Genomic DNA, 6,000 nt, shown 5'->3' with positions numbered 1-6,000 from the left:
TTTCGCGTCGATATTACTTTTATCTCTTCTTGACCGATAAGCTTTTTTACTCTTGCTCTATTCTAATTGTGTGATTACGTTAGGCCCACGTGGCTGGTTGCTGAGATAGTATCCTCTAAACTTCCTTAGAACTCCTCTCTTTCTTGTGTGAACGCAACCATTTGAACATATTACACACCAACCTCCAAACATCGTTTGAATTTAATACGGCCATTTTTGATCTAAACCAACCTCTACAGGCATCGCTGAAGGACTAGAACCGTACTGTCACAACATGAAAGGAAATAAATAAATTGGTTATAAGACTTAACACGACATGGCACTCATATATAAACTGTAGTTTATGTTGGCTTTCAAATGGCTTTGTCTTAAGTGGTATTCTTACACAGAATAGGGCTGATCCTTGTTTTATTACATATATTTTAGGACCCCACTTATGAAATACAGAGGCATCACCATTCTAGGTGAAAATTTCGATACTGAACTGCATAACACTAACTTGGTGCTGTTTAGAACAATCTATCACAACGAAAACGCTTTTAAACTTTGGATAGGTTGTAAAATTTTGTTTTTGGAATTCATGTTCATGATCTTAAGTTTCTACTTCGTCTAACAAAATAGTATCACAATGTAATCCACTCCGAGTTTAGAACACACGATATCGCGCATGAATCTATGCTCTCATATCAAAATATGTGATGAGCAAATATTTGTGGACAAGGTATGAAATCGCACTGACAATTGCCCGGTTATTTCAGGGGTGAAGAATAGTCGACTCTATGTAAGTTTTCACACTGCTTTCAGTAGGTCGATAAACGACCAGAAATAACTGTGAAGTTAAATTTATCCGTGAGTCTTGTTCTTGACCATAGGTCTTGTTCCATTTAAGTTTGGATGCTTCGGGGTTAGAATCATCTATAAACGGATATGAAAAATGTCTAAAACTAATTACACAAATGTCTATCATTTGGCTTGTGACATAAAGAGTAATCAAGTCCTCTGTTGAGACTATACGGTGTTTGTTCTACTGTAAATTGTACTAAATGTTATTTGTCTCGACATGAACCTTCTTATCCTCCCAGGTTTTGCAATATTTTGTAAATGTCAAAGAACATTTTCATCTGACTTGTGACATATAAAGGCCTTATGTTTTCGACTTAAGCCATGTCATCATTTTGCCACTTGTGTATTTCTGCGTGATGTCTACAAACATTTTCTACTTCACTTAGTTAGTAACTGAACTTTTAAGGAAGGATGTCTCCGTGTTGCTAGAAGTTTCCAGAAGAAGGCAGTTGTTAGGTTTGCAGTGAACTTTTTAATGCAGTCACGAAAATTTTTCTAGACAGAAATTTGAACTTGCAAACGACTGACAAGTGTCAGTCATAAGATACAAAAAACCATTCCATTTAACTCTTTCTTCTTGTATATTTTCTAACAGTATGAAATAGATACCTTAGATCCAAAGTACGTAAACAAAGTACAAAGCCACGCACTACTTTATCTATCACAAATACTATGGGATAAATGGCATTTAAGTTCTGACTTTACCGACGACTTATACTCATGAAGCTGCTGCTCATACACTGGTGTAAATTTTTATTTCTTAAATGATTTAAATGATTTCACTTATCTTAATGTATATATGTATATATATATCTGCGAAGTCTAAAGCCAGCCCAGTAATCTACATAAATATTATGCACCAAGGATTCCATGTTGTATGAAACACATGCTGTCGAAGAGAGCAGTACTTATTACTATCGCCGAAAAATACACACGTAATTGTTTTTTGTATTACTCCATCAAACTCAATGAACAAAATATCGGAAATATACGATCGCCATCCTGGTCTCAAAGAAAGATAAGCGACACCTCGTGTTTAATTGCTGACTTATTAATCTAACGAGCATATCAATTAGTCCGTTAGATAAATATAGTCAGGGAAAAGTAGTCCAGCCAAGTAGATCGATATGGTCTACTAACTGCTAAGTGACATAATTTTTATAGCGAACGTCACTTCTTGGCTAACAAAGTACTTACGACAGGAGACTGAACGGTAACTTGAAAAAGCAACTCTTTTCTCAAGGCCATTAAGGTACCGATACAATTTACCTTGTTTTATAGTGTATAGACAATTTTTCGGAGCCGACATCTCCATATCACAGTTCTGGTTGTGGTCAGTATTGTATATGAGTGTACAGCTCGTAGTAGTATATTAATGTGTGACAATACTCGACAGAAGTACGCATGATTCATATTCTGACTATTGCTATATAAACAGTTGTAATTGACAATGTTGTCAATAATCGTACCAGTGAATGAACTTACCGTAATCGCTGAACAACCGGATCTCTGTGCCGTTCTTCACTAGTTCTGATTTGACACTTTCTGATAAATAATTGCTTTCATATTCTGTTTCCGGAAAGGATGACGATACTCCAACCACAACAGCTTGTGTTCACGTTACTCACGGATTTTAGCGGAGCATTTCATAATGCAGCTCATTTGGGACATGTTCAGAATTTCCGTGAATTCTCAATAATAAACAAGAAAGGATGCATTATATATATATGTATAAAGACACAAAGTGATTTCCCTCCTTAAAAACAACTTTAGTGCTAATATGTTTTATCTTTTTGCCCTCTCTACGATCAAGCACTTCTGAAGTCATTACAGAAAGATTCAAAAATAATGGTCGAATAAAGTAAGGGTAGATCACCCTTCATCCTGTCACCCGAAAGAACTACAAATGATTTTATTGCAGTTTATCAATTATTTAATAATAATTTTCCGTCTAACGCGCTGCATTTTTTCACCTTCCATAACAGAGCAACTACAAATACACCCAAAAAAGGTCCACTGGCCCGGACTGACTACCGACTTTGTCATTGGATTGTCGATCGATAGGACTCTATGTAGAAATGTAGTTGAATCTTCGCCTGTCAGTTTACTCTAAGTGGAAGTGAATCGGCCCAGATGCTACGACTAAAACATCCTCTTTACCCTTCCGTTCTTCGCAATCCCAAATAGAGCGGTCTTTAGTAGTGTATGATTCGACCAAAGGGATGGAATCCCCAAAGAGTAGATAGTGCCAAAATTTCTCGTTAATATAAATGACTTTTAGCATATTGATATCGATATTAGTATCATTAATTTTATTGGATGTATCCTTAACTGAATGTATCTGGTCAACAAGGCTATGTTCCAGCATCTCGTGCCTCACATCTTGTACGACAACCAGACGCCTTACATAGCGTAAGCGCCCAACACATCGATCGTTGGCGAAATATATCTTTTAGTCCTTCTGAACTAATTTTGTTCTTAAAATATGGGGGACGACGAGGATAAATCCAACACCAAAAAGTTGACTGGTGATTATAACCCAAAATTTCGATCTATAGGAACAACTTCACTTTTACTTTAAACAATCGGAAAAATATTGCTAAACCCATATTAGCCTGTCGTTAGAAAGTATATTAATCCATATATGTTTGCCTACAAACTCAAAAGAAACACCTTGGATACTTTTTTGCCCTACATCAAAATTTAGTTTTCAGCGTGAAAAAACGTAAGAATTATGCTTAATATGCATTTCTAGACTGCAAGCATCCCTTTGATGTTATTTGAAGACTGCTGCTATTTAACAGGTTTGTCAGTATTCGCATAGATAGGTGAGGAAACAAACAGCTGTTTTCCTACCCCCTGAAAGCGAACACTATACTGTCCTTGGAGCTATGAACCCAACAGCACTGCAAACTCAGGATTTACAATAAAGAGCTATTCTTACCTCTTTCTTTTCCCTATTTTTCCTGCGTGGTCTGCCACATTCAATGGAGAACACTTGATAAGAATATGGACGATCTTGTCGTGTTTCTTACCGTCTAAAAACTACTGAAACGATTTAGCTTTTTGTCGACCAATCAACGGTGGCCATTTTTGATGGTCTAACACTTAATCCCTTAACGTATTAATAAATTTATCTCACCCTGGGACGTAAGCAGAGCCTAAACACATGGTTGGAGTCCCGTAAGGTTTGAATTGCTGGAGATTCCATAATAAGAGTTCGTCAAAGGCCACATATCTATATGTAAGGTTTTCTCTCAATTCATTTTTGCCTTATGATTTCTTGATCTCAAAGGCCGAACCGTAGCTCCTCCCTTGACACGCTGGTTGAGCTTCCTATCTTAATGATCCGGCCGTCCCATATTAACTAAAATACGTGTCTCTTTAAATTTTAACATTCCAGACAGGTTGGTTGAAGAACAGTAAGGCCAAAAGCAGGGACCCATGATCCGAGGGTGTAGTCGCACCGTTGACCGTAGAGGGGTCTGACAAGAGTAAGATTTTATTCGTTGACAACCAGCATCTGCAGAGGCACAACACCCCTACAACGGGAGAAAAATATTAGGAAACGATGGTTTTGAAAATGTCACACGCCATATTACCCCACGGATTGCGGCCTCCAGCGGTAAGGCCTCTTGAACCACAATACTGGCACATAGAAAATGTTTTACTAGAAAGGCGTGAGCGGCCGACCTTAAGCAGCTGTTCATTGGGCTCCGAGCTCAAGCTCTCAGGTTGATAAGACCACTATTAACTTAGCCTTCTTCTCAGATTCTTTTGGGAGAAACGGCTCAACAGTGTGAGACACCGTAAAGTGAAAACCGCCCTCATACCTCTATAACTATCCAAAATCATCTTGTTAGCGAACGAACCCCTCCCCCACTTCTTAATAATTATATCCTCATTACTATATATCCTCGTATATCTTTATCGTCAAGATCCACAAACGCTAACTATTTGAGTTTACTAAATGCTATTCCTGGTCTCATGAAATCTCACTCAAGATATCAAGTCAAAGCTTCTAAAGTCCAAACCTTGTATCATGTATGATAACTGGCTTCTTTAGTTATGACCATCTGATCTAGAGTCATTCATGAGTCCCGCCTCCCTAGAGCACGCGTACGGGATCAAAGTATAGTCATTCATTTGACTGCACCGTGCTAATAAAAAGAACTGGCATAATTAGATTTTCGAGTACTTGGTCATCCCACTAATTCTCCTCGTGACCACGCTGTAGGTATAGCGGTAAGATCTCTCAGGCTGGATTCTAATAGACAGTCGCTAATGCTTTGTTCGACTTAACAGGGTAGACAGGACTGGAAAAGCTGGGGGCGCAAGCCATTCCTTCTTCGCTTTCTCTGCCTACACTCACAGTAACTGCAACTCCAAAGGCATGAAAGGTGACTTTCGTATTAAGCAGTGTAATTTCATACCAAATACTAGACTTAAAAAGAAACCATGTGACGCGGAGACCCTCACAATCGACTGACCAATAAACTCAAATAGATCGTACTACCATTATCCCTCATTGAAGAGGTTCAATAGAAGACCGTCGCTCATTCTGGAGCGAATGTTTAGACTCGGATCACGCCAGAGTGCGAGTACGAGTTTACCTGCAACAGCGAGAAAACCCCTTAAAGTTTGACTTACTCATTTGCCTATTATCTCCAAGCGACCTCAATGGCAAATTGATGTAGTCTGGTGAGGTTGAAATGTCTATGAGGAATCTAACGCGATGGAGGTTAACATGAAGTAGTGTTTCAACTCCTACGATCTGAAGAAATGGTTTTGTTCAAGCAATTGGATTGACTGAGATTTCAGCTAGATCCTATGAACTGAACATCATCCTATTTGAATTTTCTCGATCACTAATCATCCCAATTTATAAGAAAGAAAAAAATTCCTCTTGTAATAATCAAAGGGGATCAGTTTGACTAACACAGTGTCCAAGATATTAGGACAAATAATTCATTAACCCCTAACTAAAGCGCGTGAACAGTGAATTAGAGAAAAGCAAACTAGTTTCAGACCTGGACGTGGATTTGTAAACCAAATATTTACCCTTCGGCAAAACCTGGAACATAGATATACTTTTTGACGAGAAGCTGTAGTTGTGTTCCTTGACTTTGAAGGATCGTTCGAATATGTTGATCATGA

The sequence above is a fragment of the Schistosoma haematobium genome, chromosome ZW (genome assembly GCF_000699445.3).
Source record: "Schistosoma haematobium chromosome ZW, whole genome shotgun sequence".
In the NCBI taxonomy this organism is placed as follows: domain Eukaryota; kingdom Metazoa; phylum Platyhelminthes; class Trematoda; order Strigeidida; family Schistosomatidae; genus Schistosoma; species Schistosoma haematobium.
Note: the sequence above shows the minus strand (reverse complement) of the source record.